Genomic DNA, 24,512 nt, shown 5'->3' on the forward strand with positions numbered 1-24,512 from the left:
CTCCCTCAAAATCTCATTGGCATTTTTAAAAGAAATGGAACAAAAAATCATCAGATTTGTATGGAAGCACAAAAGACCCCGAATTACCAAAGCCATTCTGGGGAAAAAAAAAAAAAACAAGGCTGGAGGCATCACTCTGCCCGACTTCCAATTATACTACAAAGCGACAATAATCAAAATGGCATTGTATTGGCAGAAAAACAGACATACAGACCAGTGGAACAGAATCGAGAGTCCAGAAATAAACCCATTTTTATATGGGCAAATAATTTTCAACAAAAAAGCCAAAAACATACAATGGAGAAAGGAAAGCCTCTTCAATAAATGGTGCTGGGAAAACGGGAAAGCTACCTGCAAAAGAACGAAACTAGATTGTTATCTATCACCACACACCAAAATTAACTCAAAATGGATCAAGGACCTAAATATAAGACCTGAAACAAGAAAATGCATAGAAGAAAACATAGGAACTAAACTCAGGGACCTTGTATTTACAGAGGATTTTATGAATTTAACCTCAAAGGCAAGGGAAGTAAAAGCTAAAATAAATGAATGGGACTACATCAAACTAAAAAGCTTCTGCAGAGCAAAAGAAATCGTCAACAAGGTAAAGAGACAACCATTCCAATGGGAAAATATATTTGCAAGCGACACCTCCGATAAGGACCTGATATCCAAAATATATAACTCAATTACAAAAAAAAAAAAAATGACCCAATCAAAACATAGGCAGAGGACCTGAACAGACGCTTCTCCCTAGAGCACATACAAATGGCCAACAAATATATGAAAAGATGCTCAACATCGCTAGCTATTAGGGAAATGCAAACCAAAAACCACAATGAGATACCATCGCGCACCTTTTCGAATGGCTATGATCAACAGGACAATAACAAATGTCGGCGAGGATGCAGAGAAAAAGGAACCCTCATACACTGCTGGTGGGGACTGCAAATTGGTACAGTCACTATGGAAAACAGTATGGAGGTTCCTCAAAAAAACTAAGAGTTGATCTACCATGTGATCCAGCAATCCCTCTACTGGGTATTTACCCCAAAGACTTGAAAACTTATAGCCGAAAAGAGATTTGCACACCGATGTTCATAGCAGCATTATTAACAGTGGCCAGGACATGGAAGCAACCGAAGTGTCCTATGATAGATGATTGGCTAAAGAAGCTGTGGTACATATATACAACGGAATATTACTCAGCCATAAGAAGAGATGAAATACTGCCATTTGTGACGTGGTTGGACTTTGAGATAATCATGCTAAGTGAAATAAGCCAGACAGAAAAAGTTGAAAATCACATGATATCACTTATATGTGGGATATAATCCTAAAAGCAACAAATGAACAGGACAAACAAACAAACTTATAGACATGGACAATAGACTAGAGGTTACCAGAGGGGACAGTCGGGGGTGGCGGGGGTGTTAGATGAAGAAAAGAGGGTCAAATATGAGGTGACAGAAAGAAAGCTAACTATAGGAGGTGAAGATCAATGCAATATATATGCCTTACTGTTAAACTGTACACTTGAAACTTACTGAATTTCATTAACCAGTGTTACCAAAAAAAATAAAATATATATACTTTAAAACAAAATATAAATGGGATTTTCAAATACATGGTCAAGTTATGATTTAGCAGTATATCATCAGTGTAACATGTATTTTATTTACCAAATAAATTTCTATTGAGCACTTATGCACAAGAGATAAAAATAAATAATATCGCTGTACTAAAGTATCTTACAATCAATAAGCTATCAGTTCATTCAAAGTACCACTTTGGAAAACCAGTTCTTAAATGATAAAACCTTTTTTTCATCTGGTTATAATAAAATTCACTAGTCTCCACCAGTATAAAGTCGTTAAAATAATGTAGAGATAAAAACATACACACACATAAAAATATAAAAACATCAGATGAATCGCTACAGTAAAACATAAAAAGGATTAAGAATCCTTTTAAGAGATTTATTTAATAATACATCAACAACTCACTTATCTGGAATTTTCAGAATAATTCAGACTTCCACATAACAAAAGACTGTCACTTTTTTAAACCATTCTAATAAGTTTTAAAATTTACTATATACTACTATAAAAATGTAAGAAATAAAAGTCTTTTTATTATGACAAAAATACTCATATTTGATGACATCAAAAACAAACAAAAAATTTTTAACTGGTCAAAACTAAAAAACAGTAATTGAGTGTCATTTCATTTTTATTGTCTTGCTGTCATTTTTCATTCCAGAGAGGTGACAGCTGTAACTTCTGGCAGCCAGCGATAGGCTCATTCTCATTTGCTATGTGCTAAGACACTAGACCAGGTCCATTAGTACTATACTGTGTAATACAATAAGCAGGTGCACTAGCTCTAGCTCTATAACAGCAAATTTCACACTGCATTCTAGTTAGTTACAAACATATCATTCTCCTTATCATCATTCCTGCCCCAATCTGTATATGGTCTTTGAAGGTAGAGAAGGCTCTCCCTCAATGAATGCTTGTTTGATATATGAATAGGTCCAATGATAGTGTGCAGCATAACTTTCTTTCCTATAAGGTGCTCTAGGTTGACCTCTGTAAATCCTTTCTTTTCCTCCACCATGCCACAGCAAAAGAGAATTCTTAGTCCTTAAAATCTTCCAGAAGTAGTTCCTCAAATTTATTTCCCTTTTCTAACTAGCCTGGTCATTTTTGTCAAAAAGCTCTAAGATTTATTGAAGTTACTCCTCCAATAATATGAGACTACTATTTTTCTGGGTAAGTCTCAATACAGACAGATAATTTTCCCCATAAGACAATGGGCTAATTTCCTTTTTATGTAGAGCTCTTTTTATATAAAGCACTCATAATTTAATAATTAAAAAGAATTAAAAAAATAAAAAACAGAAAATCTTAAAAAGAAAAGAGAAAGGTGAAAATTTCAGACTGTTCATGTCAAATAAACATGAAAAAAAAGTTCAATCTTATCAGCATTCAAAATAATAAAAATTAAAACAATGTGAAACCATTTTTCACCTATCAAATTGATGATTTTTCTTAAAAATAACAATAACCAGTGCTGGCAAAGGTGAAGTGAAACAGGCACTTCTACACAAAGATGAGGAATATAAACTGAAAGTCTTACTAGAGGACAATTTAACAATATGTTGAAAAAGCATTAAAACTAATCATTCCTCTGATGCCGCTATTCCACTGCTAGGATTTCATAAAAAGGAAATAACTAGGCCTGTATGAATACACATGAACAAGGGTCCTTGCTTCATATTATTCATAGTAGTGAAAAACTGTAAATAACTTAAATGTTTAATATGGAGGTCAGTTAAATAAATTTGGGTATATTCATAAATGGAAAATTATGAAGCCATTAAAAATCATATTTGAATAAGTAAGTTAACATCATGGGGAAAATTTTTGTTAGAGGAAAACTGCCAAGTTAACATATATAAACGTAAATCTATAAAAGAGTCCCAAGTCTGTCATATATATGTGTGTATATGCATACCTGTGTGTGTACACACACACACACACACACACACACACACACACACACACACACAGAGGGATCTTAAAACAAAGGAAATTGTTCAAAAGTTTATATAAGAGTAGGACTTCCCAGTCCTCCAACCCCCACCCCCAAACAGTCTAGTAATCATTCTAATCTAAAACTTTAAAGCAAACATTGAATTTTCATTTTCTGGAGAAACTGAATAGGCTTCAAGACTCAGATACCCCAGGTAAGGCAAAGGGTGGAGCTAAAAACAAGCTGACTGTACTTCTTGAAAAAGTTTAAACCAAAATGAATATGGAAATTAAAAAAAGAGAACTTTTGGAAATTAAAAATACAATGGCAATCTATGGCCATGCCACCCTTAACATGCCAGATCTCATCTGATCTCAGAAGCTAAGCAAGGTCAGGCCTGGTTAGTATTTGGATGAGAGACCATCTAGGAAGACCAGGTGCTGTAGGTGTTTAAAAAAACAAAAAAAAACAAAAAAACAAAAATATAATGGCAAAGTCAAAGGCTTAATTAAAAGTTTGGAAGATAAAGTTGAGATAATCTTTCAAAAGGCAGAGCAACAAGTTAAAGAAGTGGAAAATAAGGTGACATAAAGGATCTACTACGGAGATCCAATATAGAATTAACTGAAATTTCAGAAAAAGAACAGAATTTTATAGGGAAGAAAAATATTAAAAATAAGTAAGTTTTCTCAGAGAAGATCAGTCTCCAAAGTAAATATTCTTTCAAAAAATGAGTACAAAGAATGGAATTCACCACCATACCCCCCTTTCCACACACACATCAGACATGCCATCATGAAATCTCACTATACTGGAAATATAGAAAAGATTTTAAAAGCCTCCAGGGGAACGGGGACGAAAACATCACATATAAAATATTAGGCAACAGTGTGGAACTGGACTCTTCAACACAACAGTAGATGTTAGAAAGCAATACAGTTAAGCCTTCAAAATTCTGAATGAAAATAATTTTTAACCTAGAATTCTAAAATCTGCCAAACTATAAAGTATGAGGGAAGACATTTGCAGACGAGCAAAAGTTTAAAAATTTTTACCACACATGCATCATTTCTTAGGAAGTTACTTGAAGGTGTACTGAAGTAAGCTGAGTAAACAAAAAAGGAAGACGACATGGGACCCAGGAAACAGGGCAAACACAGGAAAGCACACTAGAAAATACTAGTATGACAGCTGTGTAGCTGGCTCAAATGGTGACCAGTTCAGGTCAAAGCACAGGAAAGGAGCACTGCAGAAACAAGACTTCCAGGAATAAAGGAGAACTATGAGACCAACTCTTACCACAGAACACAGAGAACAGGGCAGAAAATGAAGAAATAGGTATATATGGTAAATGAAAAACAGACATTTTTAACTACATGAAAGCCAAGAAGGCCATACAGAAAAGCATCTCTGATTTGCATTGAACAGTATTTGCAAAGTCATAGTAAGCACTGATTATTGCTTCAACTGAGGTTTATGAAATTATGAGAGAGAGAGAAAAGCTAGGTTATAAAAGTGCTAAACTTTTATTTGTCTTAAGAATGCAATACGTAAGTCTAGAACCGATTGATCAAAAAACAAAAGGTAGTATGAGCATGTTATTCAGAAATTTGGAATTAAAAGATGAGAACTAAAAGAGTTACAAGGGCAAGGAATGGAAAGAGTTAAGACTATTTCTCATTATGAACCTTTCAGTATTGATTTTTTAAAATTAAATATTATTATTACTTTTTTTTTAAGAAATTTACAAAGTCATGGTCTTCCTCTCAAAAACCTATAATCCCAGTTGAATCACAAGGAAAAAAAATCAGACAAATCTCAATTGAGGAACATTTTTCAAAATACCTGACTCATCAAACTGTCGAAGTCACCAAGAGCAAGACAGGTCTAAGAAACTGCCACAGCCAAGAAGAGCCTAAATAGGTTGACTAAATGTAATACGGTGTCCGGAATGGGATCCTTGAACAAAAAACAGAACTTTAGATAAAAACTAAGAAAATCTGAATAAAATATGGACTTTAAGTTAATGATAATGTATCAATATTGGTTCATTAATTGTGCCAAATGGACTACACATATGTAAGATTTTAATAATAGGAGAAATTGAGTATAAATGGGAGCTCTGAGCTCTGTACTATCTTTGAAGCTTTTCTGTAAACCTATTACTATTCTAAAATTAAAACCTTACTAAAATTTATATTTGTTTATAAAGGCAAAATTTAAAAGAAATACACATGGATTCACACAGGTGCGTACATATGTGTATAAATTTAACACTATGTAATAGAGCTCCAAGGCACACTGTTAAGTAAAAAGAGCAAGTTATAGGAAAATGTGCAGTTTTAAAGTTTTTAAAAATATAGTTTTTGTGAGTGTGTATTGTGTACATATGTATATATGTTAATGCAAAGAGAAAGTTCTGGAAGGACAAATACAAACATCTAACAAGAGTTAACTCCTGGGGTAGGAACAAAACAAACTCTTGTTTTTTTGTTTCATGTACTTCTAAATTATTTGAAATTTCTACAAAAGAGGGATTTATATTTACATATTACTTGCGTAATTAAGTTGTTAGCCTAAATCTCTTTCCTGAAAAAATAACTGACAATTATAATCAGACAAGTTTTTTAAAAAAGATTTAGAATCACTTATTATATATCATAAGGAAAGATAAAAGAAAAAAAAACTTCAAAATATAATGCCAAATTCATATATAACCTAACACACATACACACACAAAAATAATCTTTTTCCAAAGTGCTCCCTTCATTAAAATTGTTCAAGTGCATTTCTACCTCACTTTATATACATTATCTCAAGGCTATGTAACAGTTAACAAAGAGAGGGAACAAAAGAAAATATGACTCAATTACATACATATTCTGAATATTCATACATACAGAATGTTAGATTTAAAAGCTTTTAAGAAAAACACAGAAATCTCATTCTACAGTATGACTCATTTAACCTCAGATTTTGGTATAAAATAGTACTTTCACATAGGTTCATTAGATTTTATTTTTTAATAGAAGTGTCATAAAAGTCCACACGAGCAGTTCTTAAGAAATGCTGGTAGAACTTCATGCTACAGCTTTCAGCCATGACACATTCTTGTAGCACAATCCTCAAATAGACTTCATGCTATCACAGTTTTGCTTGCTTTGGATATGCACCATAATTCACAATCGGTCTAAGCAACAACACTGATCATCTTCCCCATAAATTTCTCCCCATCAAGGAATAAGTATGGCTGGAAACAGGTCTGAAAATTAGCAGGAAGAACGGGAAAGAGAAATAATACAGAAGTGAGGAGGCAGAAGGGAAAGTACCATTACAAAAATGGTAAGAATATAAATGGAAAGTAAAAGGTGAAGGAGACAGGAAAAAGAAGAGAAAGGACTGGACATACACCAAATTAGTCAGGTATTTTAAATACTTACCACAGCCCCTCTCCAATAAACCTAACCATGACTATCAAATCCAATGTCTTCTCAGCTCTTTTTTCTTGGTCCTCACTGCAGCAGACATCACTGACCTCTTCCTCAAAACTTCTCCCTAAGTGTCAGGAAAACTGCACTCTCCTATCTGACTAATAACTCATGATCCTCTCATCGAAACCTGCACATTCCCCTAGGATCTATCCTAGGAACGTTTCTCTCTTCTCTCTCTTTATTGACTCTAAAAATGCATTCCTATGATTTAAATTATAATCTTTAGGCAAATGAATCCCCAAATTAATCTAACAACCTAACCTCTCTGCCAAGCTCCATACCTTCATCTCCTTTACGTTTAACACCAAAATTATCACCTTTCTCATATAAATAAAGTTCGAGCTCTCCTTCTAATTCCCTATTTATATTGGCATAACATCTTCCAACATCCCAATTCAAAAAATTCTCAACATCGCAATTCAAAAAATTCTCTTCCTTCCTTTATAATGTTTTCCCTTAACATTTAATCACTTGCTCAGTTTAGTCTATTTTTCCACTGAAATATGTTCATCTGTCTTCCTTTCCCTTTCAACAACCACAATCATAATTTCTCTTGTCTCCACCAATCCACTAAGCATAGAGTGACCAATAAACATTACTTGAAAGTACAATTTACCACGTCACTCTCCTCTCCTTTAAACAAAGATAAAAAGAAAACTCGCACAGTATGCCATTCAAAAATCTTCAAGAGTCAAGACTCACCTATCCTTATTTCTTCCACTACATAACAATGTGTATATACACAAGATTCTAGATTGTTTGATTCAGCATTACGCAAATGTCTTACTCCAAAATTTTTGCTAATACCATTTAGCTAGAATGTCTTTGTCCATCCCAATTCTGCCTACTTACATCCTACACATCCTCCAAGAGCTAGCTGAAATTCAGCTTCTTCCATTAAGCATTCCTTGGTCCCCACAACTAGAAATGATCATGGCCTCCTCCTCCCTTATGATTTAAATTCTGATTATTTGAGTAGCTGCTTTATCTGCCCTACTGGATTATCAATTCTTTTGCAGTTATCATATTTTACTCATCTTTTGTTTCTTCTATAGAATCTGGAATAGTGTTTTGCACATAACTGATGCTCAATATGAACAGTTTAAAGGGGGCAAAAGAAGGGTTAAAGTAAACAGAAACAAATTACCAGTGACAAATATGGTAATTTTTGTCACTGGTAATTTGTTTCTGTTTACTTTAATTACCAGCAATCACAGAAGACAAAATAAAAAATAAAAAAAATAAAGAGCAATATGCAGAAAAAATAAAAGATAAGCATCAATAGTGTCTCTTGCATTGCAGCTAATTATCTCTTCAATTAAATTATAAATCCTCTAAAGACAAGAAATATAAACAGTTTTCCTCTTTGCATCCCTCCTAGTGACAAGCACACAGCATTCAGTAAATAAATGTTTGTTGAATCCACATAAGAAACAAGCAGAGGACAAATTAGAAAAACCGTGATGTAATATATGAAGAGGATGCTTTCAAAAGGCTCTAGAAATAAACAAGAAGATGTAGTGAGGCATGAGAAAAGAATACGTAAGAGTGTTTAGAGTGTGGCAGTTGCCAGAAAAGTTTCCACAGAATTAAATTTTTCATAGCAGCAACTTAGAGATTTCACCTACTCTATCTTAAAAAGGAAAAAGTTGGGGCCCAGAGCATTTAAAAGATTTTCCAAGGGACAGAGACTGAGAACCAGGACAACTCCTAACAGGTCCCCTAGTTTACAGTTAAAAGCTCTTATACCACGCTTGAGGAAAGAAAATCAATAAATAGAATGAGGAATTATTTTTACCACAAATGTTTTATGGTATTTGGCTAATAATAGTTCCTAACTTATAACCTGGACACATAAGCACTACTTCTAGCTCTTCTGCACACCAAGTCTTCCCCAGTGAATATAGTTCTCTAACAGGAGAAGGAATAATGGAGAAATGGGTTCCAGAAACTTGGAAGGAAAAGAAGAAAATCCTTTCATTAAAGGATGGCTGAGATCTGACAAACAGGAGTCAGATGTTATTTAAAATACCTGTCGCCTCCACCTCTAAAGCTGTTTCCCCATCCATACTGAGAGAAACTGCTAAAAGGGTGAATGGTCCTTATGGAACTGTAAAAATGGATACATGTTAAGAACCCTGAGATCCAAAAGACCTGTGCAGATCTAGCCAACTAAGAACATAAAGACTTATGAATTACTGAACTGAGAGAGTTGTGGAGCTTCTGCTGCTTATACTTACAATACTGGGGGCTTGTACTTATACTCCAGTTTCTTATAAAATGAGGGGCTTATACTAACTGATCTCTGAAGACCCTCTTTCTTTCCTAGTATTCCCTGATTCTATGTTTCTATTTTTCTATAAAGGGGAAAACTTAATACAATGACTCATACAGTAACAAGTTCTCATGTTTTGTACAGTAATGCGAAATACATTTCTGCTTGAAGATTATAAGGAAGTTCAAAATGTAAACTAGTTATCTCTTTTATGATTCAGGAATAGACAGATTGCTATGGCTAACATATTCGAGCCCACTCCCCAACCAAAAAAAAAAGAATGTTGAAAATGGGACAGTTTAAGACAGCTAGGGATTAAGAAACCCTAAATGTATTGGAATACAGTGGAAATAACTGAGCCTTTGTAGTTAGACATGTTTAAGTTCAAATTCCACCTTTGCCACTGACCAAATGACAAAAAACAAGTTACTTAAATGTGCTGTGCCTAAGTAGTCTTATCTGTCGAAAATAAAAGAACTTATCCTTTAGATTTTTTATGAGGATTAAAGGCAACGTGTGCATTATTTCTAATACTATGCCCGGTATATAACAGGCACTTGACAAATGTAGGTATTATTATTAAATACTTTATTAGAAAAGCATCTAGTAACATGTATAGAGTAACAAAACAGTAAAGCAATAGTAGCCACATGAACATAGAAAGAAGAGAACAGGAAAACAATAAATAAATAAATATATAAATATCTATAAGAAAGCCAAGCTAGGCATAACATGAAAAAGCAGTTTGGGCTCCCTCTCCTGCCATAATGAAAAACTTCAGGTCAAGTTTTCTTTACTGACCTATCAAGAAAGATTTGCCTCCAAAACGTGTACGATTACTCCCTCTCTTTTCAATTTATTGTAAAACCAAGACATGAAGTAGAGAGATATTATTCTTGGTATCTAGGTTATGGAATTAAATCATTCTAGTCACTGAGTCTTATAGCTGTCATATAAAACATGACTCATATATAACCTGGGGCATTCTAGACCTCTAAATCAACATTATATGATTATATAATTTAATTAAAATTATACTCTATAATGGAAACAGTAAATATATAGTTCTCTCTGGTTAATGATAACATATGTGGGAATCACTGCTCTTGTTTTATACTCCTAATTATATTTTTTCACACAACCAATTAAAGTTGTAAATGAAAAAAGTTATGTATTTGGCTAATATCACCAAATAACTCTCCTACAGATGCTTTATTTTAATTCAATTTAGAATATGCTCTAAATGAAATTTTATAAAACAAATATATCTATTAAGGCCTAAGGCCCCGATATGTGCAAAGGGAGGAACTGGTTAAGACTGCCAAAGCTAGGTTATAAGAAAGAATTCTTGCTGTTCCCACCCAGGTCTCTTGGAGTCCTGAGCTGCCATGTAAGATATCTAACCATCCTGATGAAAAGATCATATGGAAAGGCTCTGAAACTACAAGAAGAGAGAAGGACTCACCTCAACATATAGTCATCCCTTACAAAGCAACACACACATGAGTAAAGTCATCTTGGACCTATCAGACAAGACAAGCCACCAAGTGAACACCACTGAGCAACTCCAAGTGAAGCAGAGTCACCTACCAATCCTGCTGGAATTCCTGACCCACAAAATCATCAGATATAAATAAAATGATGTAGTTTTAAGCCACCACATTTTAAGATACTTTGTTACATAGCAACAAATAAGAAAACCTTTACAAAGTCTTACAGTTAATGAAAAGTTGTTTTGGGCAAGTTATTTACATACAAGATATGCAACAACTTCAGAGAAATGTTAAAAAATAGAATGTCTTATAAAACACACTGATATTTGAAAATCTAAGAATGAAGGGCTAGAATAAAGATGCTTAGCAATACATAATAATGTCAGACCTACAGAGAATCAAAGATCTCAAAATGATACCCTCCCTTAGCTTCTGTGACATTGCATAGCTGTTTTCCCTTCTAGTTCTCACGAATGTTACACGTCATATAACCTCTCTACCTAGAACTCCTCTATCTCTTTATTGAAATCCTACTACACTGTCTTTTGAAGTTTCTCTCAAACATCCCCTCCTCCCTCCATCCCTTCTCCCTTTCTTAATATCTGCCTGTCCCTACTCCCAGTAGAACCATCAGTACTTTCCACTTGTCTTATGATATTTAACTTACTGCACTAAAATGTTATAATTACTTTTCCAGTATCCTGCTATATGTCTAAGCTACATGAAGGCAGCAACTGTATTTAATGATTTTGTCATTTTTGTTAAAATCTACCAGAGCCTCTAAGTACTAAAAATGTCAAGCTGAAGAGTTAAACTCTGCTAATAGAGACCTCAGATTTCAAAGACAAACACGCTTCAAGTACCACACAGAAATCACTTCCTACAGCCCTCCCTGGTGTAGCCCATTTCTCTCTTGATTTTCCTTAAAAAAAAAGAAAAAGAAAAAAAGAAAAAAGAAATCACTTCCTGAATATTACCAAGTATCTTACCGTAATTCAATCTGTTCCTGATTAAAAATAATTGATAACCTTTCACTGTTATAAAATTATATACCAATAATCAAGTATATGTAGAAAAACCAAAAGCTTTCTTATATGTCAGTAATAATCTCCAAAAAACCTCCTCAAAATAAAATAAAATACCAGAAGAAAACTGGTCATATGTAATAAACACCAATAAATTTTTTGGAGATATAAAAGAATGTAAGAATAAGTAGAGATACATGTAGCTTTTAAGTATAAAGATAATTCTGTAAAGATTACAATCTGCCACTAATTTTAATCAATAAATTTAATAAAAATCCCCTATAGGATTGTGGAGGGTGTAATAACTTTACAAAATAATTCTCAAATTAATCAAAAAGGAAAAGAGTAAGGGAACCTTAATCCAAACTTCACATACAAAAATTTTCAAAGTGCACCATAGACCTAAATGTAAAATCTAAAACTATAAAGTATCTAAAAGTAAATATAAGAGAAATATCTGTGTGTGACCTTGGGTTAGGCAAAACTCTCCTGGTTAAGACATAAAAAGCACAAACCATAAAAGAAATTATAAAGTAGACTTCATCAAAATTACAGTTTCTACTATGAAAAAGTGTGAAGGGCCATATTAAAAGAAGGAAAAGCAACAGGATGAGAGAATACATTTACAAAATACGTATCTGATAAAGAACTTGTCATGCAATATTTATAAAACTTCCACAATTTAATAACACACGCAGTAACAGACAACTTGAATAGACACTTTGCTAAAGAAGAGAAGCATGGAAAATAAATACATGAAAAGATGCTCAACATAACCAGTTATTAGGGAATTGCACATTAAAAACCACAATGAAAGACTACTATATATCCACTAGGATGACTAAAATTTAGTAAACACAGCATGAAGGGCTGGTGAGAATGAAAACTGGTACAGCCACTGTAGAAAAGTTTGGCAGTTTATTATGAAGTTAAACATAAACTTAACATATAACCCAGCAATTCCACTTGGAAGTCTTTACTCAAGAGAAATGAAAACATATGTCTACCCCAGGATTTGTATGTGAATGTCTGTAGCAGGCTTATTATAACCACCAAACACTAGAAACAATCCATATGTCCACCAATCGGCAAATGGAAAAATAAATTGTGGTATCTCCATACCATATAAACTACCTCTCAGGAAAAAAAAAAAAAGAAAGAATTGATAAATGCAACAACACTGATGAATCTCAAAAGCAATATGCTGTGAAAGAAACCAAACCCGAAAAAGCTAGAGAGTATATTTGACTTACATAACATTCTGGAAAAGGCAAAACTATTGGGACAGGAAAAAAGTCACCCCTGAGACTGGAAGTAGTGGGAGAGCACTGAGTGGCAAGAGGGAACTTTTTGAGGTGACAGAAAACTCAGATTAAAAACACAAAATATCCTCTTTGTGCAATGCACCAATAATTTTTTTTTTTTTTTGAGGTTAAGAATATACAAAATGGCAATTCTAATAACTCAAGGTCGGTCAAACATAATTCAATTAGCATTATCCACACAGTTCATTTTCTTTCTAGTTCTCATCCCATTAATACCTGTCTCTTTCGCTTACTTGACAATTTACCCATCGTCTGTGAGCTGCTGATCAACTTCTCATCTCATTATTACCTTTCTGGGGTTCTCACTAAGATATCTGCAAAAATTTTCCTGAATAATAATCAGACATCTCTTCTGAGAAGGCAAAAAGGGCTGAAATGCAGTGTAACTCAGCCATTTTCCAAATAGTTATCAAGTACCTAGAGCAGGGGTCCCCAACCTATTTGGTACCAGGGACCAGTGCTATGAGAATCTAATACCTGATGATCCGAGGTGGAGCTGAGGCCATGATGCTAGTGCGGCTGCAAATACAGATGAAGCTTTACTCGCTGACCTGCTGCTGCTCATCTCTTGCTGGGTAGCCTGATACCTACCTAACTAGCCACTGATGGTAGTGGTCTGCAGCCTGGGGGCTGGGAACCCCTGACCTAGATGATGAGGGCCTAAACTGAAACAAGATTATCATAGCTCCAGTGTTTACAGAGCTTACAGTCTAGTGAAGACAACAAAGTGATTAAAGACAAACGTCATTAAAATGAAATGAAGAAAGTCAAGATAGAAGTGCAAAATGATATGGGAAGAAACAGTAAGAGGACCTAACCTAATCCAAAGAGTAGCAAAGGCCTCCCCTTCAAGCTGAATCCTAAAAGGTGAGTAGCCATTAGCTAGGTGTAGTAGAAATGTGGAACTAGGAATGGAAAGATAATGGGTACAGAAAAGTTCTAGGCAGCAAGGAACACTGAGAAAAAGCTAAAAAGCTAAACAAGGAAATGATTGCCCAGAGCTCTGTTAGACATTTTAAATTTGAGTATCATCACATTAACAGAAAAAGTGACATATCAAATATACATTTAGATCTCTAGTTATTACTTATGTTCTGGTATGAAAAATGAATTGAAAGATCACAGATCTGAACTGAAGCAGGGAGCCCAATAAGGAGGCAGTTATACAATAATCAAGCTAGAGGTAATGGTGATTTGAAATAAGACTAGAAGAAAGAATGCCGTGAAAGCAGATACATATGAAAGATAGTGACAGGTTGGATGAAGGTAAAGTATAGAATCCAGTTTCCAAGCTTGAGTGACTGGATATACAATGGCACTGAGATAAAGAAAACACATAGCAAGACAAATTTGGGTAAGGAAGACTATGAGTTTTGAATGTTAATTTTACAGTTCTAAGGGACATCTAATAGTGGTTATGTCAAGGAGACTGTTAAACAAGTGTATCTAAAACTCTGGACTAAGCTAAGATTTTGGGAGTGCTAACAACAGACACTAGAAAATAACAAGGCAATTAGCAAACACAGATGAGAAGAGTACTATAAATGGGCCCAAACTTAAACCAAATGCTAAAATAAGTAGAAGGAGAGATAAGGAAAAGGAAGGGGAGGACAAATGGAAGATAAATTGTTAAATTGTTAGACCAAAGTAAAGGTTAAGGGTCCTTGCATCATTTTGAGGTTTTTTTTGAGCTGTGAACAGCAGTTACCTAAGAACTAAGAAAATACAAGACTATGTGCTCCTCAGAGAAAAAGCAATCATCGCTATATGCCACTGTAGGAGACTTAAAAGGGTCTCATCCACACATGCATACTGAAACACACAGACACTTAACTGAACAGAACATTTTTAAACCTTACTTACACTGACTCACCACTAATTTGACTTGCATCTGGTAACAGAACTCTCATATAAGGTACTTGACGGGATCTCAAATGCACAGCCATCTTTTAGAACCAGTTCTCCTGAAGGCCTACCCACACTTTTTCAATTATATGCTTACTTTATCCATCTGAAACCATAGAAGTATAAGCCCTCCTTCCTTGCTACATGAATATTCGATAATCATGATGCCCTATCACATACTCCCATTCAAAATCTTTTCCTTTTTGTGTCTAGGAGTACCATTTTATCACTAAAATCACTCAATTTTACTACTATAGTAGTTTCCAACAGCCCTGTCTCTAATTTTTCTTTCAGACAATTCATCTTACACAATGCTATCAAAAATACCAATCTGAATATACTATCGCCTTACTAAAACAATTGTGCCTTGCTGTTCTGCCCAGAGAACAAAGTCTGAACTCCTTTTCCAGGCAAATAAAAGGTAGATTGTGGAAGACTTTCAAATACCACCCTGTCCCATCTCCCAACTTTCTACAAAATCACCAACCCAGCCAAATGGTTTGATTCACAGACCACTGAACATACATACATACATACCATGCACAATTCAGACTCCACAAATTTGCTCACATCAGCCCCTTGACTAACAAGCCAGTCTCCATCATCTCTATTTACCTAAGTCTTACTTTTCCATCAAAGCCCAATTAATTTATTTGGCAAACTGTCTCACAATAAAGGTGACATTTCTGGAAAAAGGAGATTTAAAACATTAACACAATTTGCATCGTAGCTTACAGTTAGAGAGCTATTAAGTCAAACTATCTAAAGATCTGAAACCTAGATTTACTACTTATTGTATACCCTTGGGCAAGTTACTTAAATCTTCTGAGCTTCCATATAGCACTTCTTAAAGGTTAATACCTAACTGAACTCTTAAAAAGTTGTGAAAATTATATAAAAATACATAGAGTACAGTTTTATGAAAATTAACTATTGTTGTGTCTGTCCTCAAAAAGTTCATATTCTAGCTCAAGCTGCACCCAGGTACTTGTACTCACTGCATCAGCCTGTCACTCATCTCAAAAAAGCTTGACAGAATTTATAATTCTGATATTTTCGTTATCCTCAAAAGAGGAAACTGAAAAAATGGTGAATATTTATTTTTTTAAGATATAAAATTCATCAATGATTCATCCAGAGAATGAACCCTGTCTTCCAGAATACTGCTGCACATGTCAAACCAGTGAAAATGGCTCTGAATTAAATTATATCTAAAGAAAATGTACACCCTTTCTATAAAAAAGCTGAAAAGAAAAGCTACTTAAATTTGTAATGCAAAGAGGACAGATAAAATTAATTTTTTAATAAAAAAGTATTGCTTTTTTCTTCATATCAATCATTGAGTGCATGGCAAAGATCATAAAATGGCTACGCAAATGCCTGCTCTGAAGGAACTAATATAATCTAGTTAAATGGGAATTCATATAGGTATACAGTTAATTTATAGTAGTCAACAGAGGGCATGGTGGAATAGAGATAATTTTGAATTCTATGTAGTATTTAACACACTATACTAATGTATATTTACTATATTTTTTAAAAAACAGGGTTTTTTTAAATTTTGGCACATTACCAATATTGTAATAATTATCAATTGTAACTGACCTAATACAATCAATCTTTAACTACCAGCATTCTGCAAGCAGCTTTCCAAAATTCAAACTACTGTGAATAAACTATCAAACTATGGTTAATTAAGAATTAAAGAAAAGTGCTTACCATAAGATTCTAGTCATACCAACGAATTTATAGTATTTACTTTGGTATCAAAATCAAAACAGATTGCCAAGTTTTAATCTAGATATGGTAACAATTTATTTTGAATTCCCCATCCTCAAAACTAATTCATTTTTTATTTAGAAGTAGTTTGGCATCATTCTTTAACCCCCAGTGAAATGAGTGACTAAGGCAAGGATCAGTAACTGATACTAAAGCAATGAGGTGAAAGATGGTAGAGGAACTGGATATTCACAAAGCACCATAAAACACCAAAGACTATACACTAAGTTCAAATAGAAAATGAACTATCACAATGTTGATAATGGTCAGTTCAACCAAGTGGTCAAATTTAGCATAATTACTAATGGCGCAATCAATATTATACACCTCTTGATGGAACATAATATGATATATACCTATAAAACAATCTTACCGAAACTATTTAAACTGAATTTAACCAAGGTGCATACCAAACTCTAGTTTATAAGAAATACAAAGAATCAAGTTAAATACCACCACAATAATACAACTGTTTAAAAATCATGAATACAGGAAAATCTACAAGATAACAGCTTTATTGAACTGTTATCTTCAAAAAGTCAATGTCATATTTAAAAAAGCTCTAGATTAAAATAATGAGATGTAGTGTGGTTGGGATACAATGGGGAAATTGGGGGGAACTAGAAGAATCTGCATTGGGACAGGCAATATAGTTATTTTCCTAAATGTTTTAATGTTATTGTGGTTATGTGATTACTTTTAGGAAATGAAGGCTGATATAAGAATGCAATGTCGTGATATCTACTACTTACTTTCAAATGATTCAGTGCATAGCTATAATAAAATATGAACAGCTGTTGAATCTAGCAGGAAAATCTACACAGGATCACTGGATTATTCTTTCAACTTTTCTGTATGTTTAAAATGATAATAAACAGTTTTACAAAAATAAGTAACTTGGGAAAATTTTTAGGTTCATCTTTATCCTCTTCTTCCTGTTTATCACAGTCTAAAGAGAAAAAAAAAATAAGTTAACTGTAGCATTGTGAAGCCAGGCTCAGACCCTGGCAGAAATGGTGGTTGATCCAAATTCTTCACAAATTAGCTATGTAACTCTAAGCAAGCTAGAAAATTTCAGAATTTTAATCTAAAAATATTGAGATAATACCATGGCATGGCAAACACTCAATAAATGCCTTTTCTTTCTCCTACCAAACCCCAATATTTTATTTACTATGCTGATGTAGCTGAACAGCACACTGACCTCACAAGTACCTGCTTCACTTAGCTATTATGGGGTTTTTTTTGTTTGCTTACTTAATTTACTTTTCTAATACTAAACAGATATTTGCACACCCACGTTCATAGCAGAATTATTCACAACAGCCAAAAGGCAGAAGAACCCAAGTATTCATCAAGGGATGAATGGATAAACGAAATGTGGCATATACATACAATGGAATATTATTCAGCCTTAAAAAGGAAATTATGATACATGCTAGAACATGGATGAACCTTCACTTATGCTAAGTGAAATAAGCCTGTCACAAAAGGACAAATACTTTATGATTCCACTCATATGAGGTACTTCAAGTAGTCAAATTCATAGAGACTGAAAGTAGAGTGGTCATTATCAGAAGCTGGGAGGTTGGGGGGAGAGAAAAAGAGGAGTTATTCTTTTATAGGTGTAGAGTTTCAGTTTGGGAAGATGAAAAAAGTTCCAGAGATGGATAGTGGTGATGGTTGCACAACAATGTGAATGCAGTTAATGCCACTAAACTATATGCTTAAAATAGCTAAAACAGTAAAATTTATGTATTTTAATAAAGTCAACCTAAAAAATATACAAGCACATCTATTCCAGAAGAGATATGTCAAATTGTTAATGACAGTTTGGAAGTAGGGGAAAATTTCACTCTTTAAAGGATACACATGTGTTGTTGAAATTTTATAGGCATTTTTAGTTCTGTAATGGAAAAAATTTCAATCCTAGTTATTTGGGGGCGAAAATGTTGGAAATATGCTTTAAAATACTAGAGCAAAAAATAAAAATAAGTGGAGGAGGGGAAACAAAACATGAATTGTAAAATGTTGATAATTGTTGAAGAAAGATAATGGGTAGACCCAAAATTCATTATACTATTTTGGTTTCATTTTTATTAATTAAAAATTTGCATGATAAAAAGTTAAATATTTTCAATCTACGATTTAAGAAAAAATAATAGGTACAACATAAAGTTTAATGTACCTTCATACATAAAAATATTTGAAATTATAAAAAATACCAGTTTTAAAAAATATTAGTTTAATTGGTAAGAATGCACTGTTATTACTGAATCTCTTTAACAACATACAAAAAGATTTTATATAAGCCATAATATTTTGTCATAATTCTTTTTGCTCTAACACAAATTAAGTAACTATTTTTCCAATATTCTATTTTAAACAGTTTATCCATAACTTGAAAGTTTAATTCATTTGAGGATGGTGAAAAACTAATGCCATTTACTGTAATAACTAAACATCTGAAATATAAATTTATTTCAAAAAGTTAGTATGGTTCATACTAATACGCAACAGAAATTCTGAGAAACCAGGATACCAAAGGGAAAATTGTACAGGTTATACCTATCCATGAATTCAGTGAAACTAAATGTCTCCACTGTGTTAAGCAGGAAAACAAGGTTAGGAACTAACATCTCTTCTGAATGCCTACAATGTGCCAGGTTCGTATCATTCTAACCACGCTGTGAAAAAAGTATCCCTATGCAACGCATGAGTGTGGGCATAAAAAGATTAAGTGACTTCACCAATGTCAGACAAATAGGAACAAATCAAAATAAGGCTAAAATTTAAGATCTCTTCCTGAAAAACATACCCGAACAATAGAGAGAAAAAGAAACAAACAGAAATTTCATCTTTGATGTAAATAGGAAACACAATAACCTGGAATACAATGTATAATTACAGAAAGCTGATGGTGGAATGGTAACTTAGCATAATAGGTTAATATAAGTCCCTACAGAAGGAGATAATGACAGACAATCCTGCAGTTCTCAGAAAGAGTTAGAAACTGGAGGCACTGAGAGGCAAGAAGAGAGAACCAAAACCACACCCCCTTCCCCTGCCAATGCACACATACAGGCACGCATGCACGCACACACAGTCCTAAGGGAATGAGAGGTCTGGTCTTCAGCAAAACTAAATCAGAGTGGTTCCAGGCTCAGGCTCATTTCACAAAGAAGTGAAATGTTGGTATGAAAACATGAAGACTAAGTAAAAATTTATAAACGAAATGGTGGGACTCGTAGCTTTCTTCCTCTACTCAGCACTAGAACCTTCCCATCTAAATGTATTACCTGTGCCAATGCTCTCCTCTCTCCATTATTCCCTTAAACAGACAGAAAAATGAAGGACTTGTATCAGAAGAAAACAAAAGCCTTCTTATCCACCACCCAGAGAAAAGAAATAAAGGTAAAAACACGGAGTTCATTAGTCACTAAGCCATGCTCATGCATGCCCAGTGAGCTTTCTATCACCTCTGGAACTTTCTACTTAATATGAAAGAACTGCTAAGGATCACACAGATCTGAAGAAGGCCTCCAACAGAAAGAAACAGAGACCAAAACAAACAGGAAAAAAGTTAGAGGAACGAAAAACAACACAAGGAACAGAAGAACATGTCAAAGACATTATGTTGCACCAATGAAAAATGAACAACATACAGGAACAATGAACAAGAACAAGCTCATAGAACATTTTTCCATAAGGTACCTGAAATTTTAAAATTCATTGAAAGGGTTAAAATCTCCTAGATAGCAGAACAAAAGACAAATTTTTGGAAATCAAATTTTGCAACAGCAACACTGGAAGCCAGGCAATAAGGGGACACCTCCAAACTTCTGAGAGAAAATGATTTCCAATACAGAAATCTCTCAACAGCCAAAGTCAAGTATAAGAGTAAAAATAAATTCCCCAAAAACATTCCCATTCACTGTTTCACAGTAATAGTAAAGGAATGCAACGTGAAGAATAAACCAAAAGGAAGACATGGGATCCAGAAAAAGGGACTACAAAAGTGAAAGAAATTCTCAGAACGTCAGCTAAGGGAAGTCCCAAGATGACAGCTTTGCAGCAGGCCTAGTAGAAGGAAATAATCTAGACTAAAGCAGGAAGGACAGCTATATAAGGGATAGATGACTACAGGAAAAAATGGAACTGATAAGTTTATCTGACAGATCTGACCATGTGGAAAATTGTACTGAGAATTATTTTATGAAGCTGCTGGAGGGTACAGAAAGGCTTTGCCAGACAAAATTAACCAAATGAAAAAACAATGCATGAAAAACAAAAGATTACACAAGAAAATGAAATCACAGTAAACTATCCCATCAGTGACAAATATCTGGTCATAATGATAACTCTGAATATGAATTTAACATAAAATTGTGGAATAACAATATTAGAAAGATGGGGGAAAGGCTAGTTTGAAAAATCTTTGAACATCTACCCCTTTAAAATCATTGACATTTATATTTCAAATTATTCACTTCTAAGCAAAGCCTCTATTTTCATTAAGGTTAAATTCTGTAACTATACTCTCAAGGCAAAAATTCAGTGAAATGCCTTGGTTTTGTCTTGGGACAGTTCACTGGGTTATTCTAAAGGAAATAAAAAAATAATAAATGCAAAGCGAGGACACTAACAAAAATTAGATCTATGCAAGTTTTATTGGTTACTGGAATCAGTTAAGGTATTTTGTTATCTAATAAAGTGTTCTGCTGTTGTTACAATATGATTCCATATGCACCATTTCAGTAATTTATCTGGTCCTACAGAAAAATGGTCTGTGAACTCTTCAGTAGATTACCTCTGTAAGCACCAAAGCCTGGTCATTTTCAAGTTTTAAAAATCTAAGATGCTTTGCACTTTTTTTTAATAAAATATAATGTAACTTTTACTTGATGACTCAGGCTATCATGGGAGTCAGCTACAGCACTATGACTAGATGGCCTCAGAGGTTTTAGGTGTGTAAGGCATCAGCCCTTACACTAAATGGACCTAGACTGTTATGTTTATAATTCTTTAGTTCATTACTCTTAACTTTCAAATCTTCTATCAATGATCCTTCCTCTATCTAAACTGACTCACCTTTTAATTTGTTATGGGGTTAAAAAAAAAAAAATCAAGCTTCTGACTCAAATAACATTTACTAAAGCCCTGCCAAGCCCTTTCACACACACTTTCATTTAATATAAGTAATTTATTAGGATGGTGTAGCCAGTGTAAAAATTTAGCAGTTATTACTAAAGACGTTATTTTAAAAACCTACTACAAATAAATAGAGAAGCTTAACTACTTAAAGAAGTTGGAAGGCTAGATCTTTTGGATGTTTTGTTTGTTTGCTGAAGGAAGGATCTATTTTCCTTGCTTAGGTGTCTTTATAGCTAACTTCTGATACTGATTCAGACTGTTCAATCAATGGGCTAGGGGATAATTGAGGTGGCCACTAAACTATTCTATGTGCTGTCCTCTGAACTATCCAACTTAGAGCAACACTAAAAAGAGGTATATACCTAAAAGCAACAGTATGCAACTTTTTTGGCACCAGTGACTGGTGCTCCTATGACAATCTAATTCCTGATGATCTGAGGTTGAGCTGAGGCAGTGATGCTAGTGCTGGAGAGTGGCTGCAAATACAGATGAAGCTTACTTAGCTTGTTGGCCTACTGCCACCTCCTGCTGTGCGGCCCAGCTCCTAACAGGTCACGGACCAGTAACGGGTCTGCGGCCCGGGGGTCAGGGACCCCTGCATAAAACAACTGACACTTGGTTATCCGTTCACTAAGATTTTTACAAAAAGCCCTGTGAATAAGAACTGTATTACAAATTAGGACTTTAATATCTGCAATTATATCTATATTGAATGCATGTATGTAGTCTTGCTATTTTAATACCACTTTGCTTGAGAAGCTTCTTAATTAAAACAGAACCTCGACTCAGTTAAACCTGAACTTTAGGATTAGTACTTCCCAAATTAAGAGGGAAAGAATTTCTCCATTAAATTTACCATCAAGAAGCTGAAAAGCAATCCTTTCTGTCAAAAAAAAGAAAGAAAGAAAGAAAATCGTACAAGTGTTAATATCTAGTCACTAAAAAAATAAAGAAACTAGGTCACGGAAAAACATTTTCCCCACATCTTAATTTAAAGCTATCACACTGCTTGTAATTAGGTATAACAATGTAAGGAAGCAGTGGCCTTCAAAAAGAGAATTTTAAATGTAATTTAAAAGACTCGAAAAATTTCTCTTTAACAGCCATTTCACTTTAAGAGCCATTTATGTGCTCCATATTTTAAGTCAGAATTGTTAAAGAATACTTATTTATTTTCAGCCATTCCAATATACTGACAATGTTATATCCATTCTTTTTCTCAAAGAACTTAAAAAAGCAAATACACTGTTTACACATCACAAGACTGATACCCAGTTGCAAAGGCAGACTTCCAGACATAACTCTTAAATACAACCATTAAAACAAATAACTTGCTTTAAAATACTAACCACCTAAAAATCCAGACTTAAAGCAGCATAAATTCCATCCTCAAAACCACTTTCCTAAAAGCAACACTTTCCAGAGCTGAGAGGTCCTTTACCTTGTGCCAGAATACCTGATAGGTATGCTTAGATATCAAAGATTTGCTACAGGCAAAACATCAAGAAAGAAGTTAACTGTTGCTACATACTCATGAACAGAATTTTTGAAGATTGTGAAAACAGCCATGCTAACGCAAATATACAGAGAACTTTTTATGACCTAAACTACCATTAAATCAGTAATGCTAAAACCACTTGACATTTCATTTTTCCTTTAAAAGCAGAAGTACTTTGACAATACTGTATATTAATGTGGATTTATAATAAAGATCACTGTGATGTTTTTGATCACATAAAGATGTAATTTTCAACCAGACATCACGTTCTGCCACTGTCAGATCCTAGTGTTACCAATAAATAAGTAGGACCATTTATTTTAAAGAAATATTTTCTGAAAATTTTATGACTAGCCTGACTTTAAAAATGTCTAGCCGTGTCTGAAAAGGACGCTTGAAATTTTGCCTTCCGCTGATGCTAGAACATTTTGCAACCACTTGCTATGGCCCCAAAACGTCAACGTTCCTGATTTTATCATTTGCTGCAGGAAAAAAAGAATATGGCTGAAAATTCTTTCTGAAGAGTGGTATTTCAGACAGGACTACTAAAAAGACTTAAGACTACGAAGCGGAAAGAAGGGTGGAGGGAAGGTACCTTATGAAACAGCACACTTCAGGCCCTGCACATTACTACCTCATTTCCCTAATAGGGATGAAAAGCTCAGGCCTCTAGTAGCTTCCAGCTGACGCCAATGCTCTCCACACCCCCCTTTTTTTTTTCTTGACAGGGTTTTCTGACGGTGGAGCCTGTCACAAATACGAATTCCATGATCAAGTCTAAATGATCTAATAATCAATACAAGACCAAACCCTTCCCAACCCCGTTCCCTTCCATCTTCCTCCATAGCCAAACACACGTAGGCGGGTTCTTTACACCGAATTCTACAAATCTTGCAGTATGCATTAACTAGGAGGCAGAAACGGTATAGAAAATAAGAGTTTCAGCCATTCCCGTCGTTGCCGCCGAAATTACAGGCTCCGTTTCCTGTACCCATGTGGACTGCAAAATCTCCTGCTGAGAACGGGA

General features: G+C 34.2%; 1 protein-coding gene and 1 pseudogene across 1 annotated transcript in view; one reads left to right on the forward strand and one right to left on the reverse strand.

Annotated features, from left to right (window-relative positions):
• The window catches only part of RSBN1L (round spermatid basic protein 1 like), a 68,765-nt gene that overhangs the window by 43,579 nt on the left and 674 nt on the right, over nucleotides 1-24,512 (reverse strand). The gene's annotated exons all lie outside the window — the stretch shown is intronic.
• Nucleotides 3,871-3,989, forward strand: LOC112474075 (annotated as a pseudogene).

The sequence above is a fragment of the Pteropus alecto genome, unplaced genomic scaffold (genome assembly GCF_000325575.1).
Source record: "Pteropus alecto unplaced genomic scaffold, ASM32557v1 scaffold69, whole genome shotgun sequence".
NCBI lineage: Eukaryota > Metazoa > Chordata > Mammalia > Chiroptera > Pteropodidae > Pteropus > Pteropus alecto.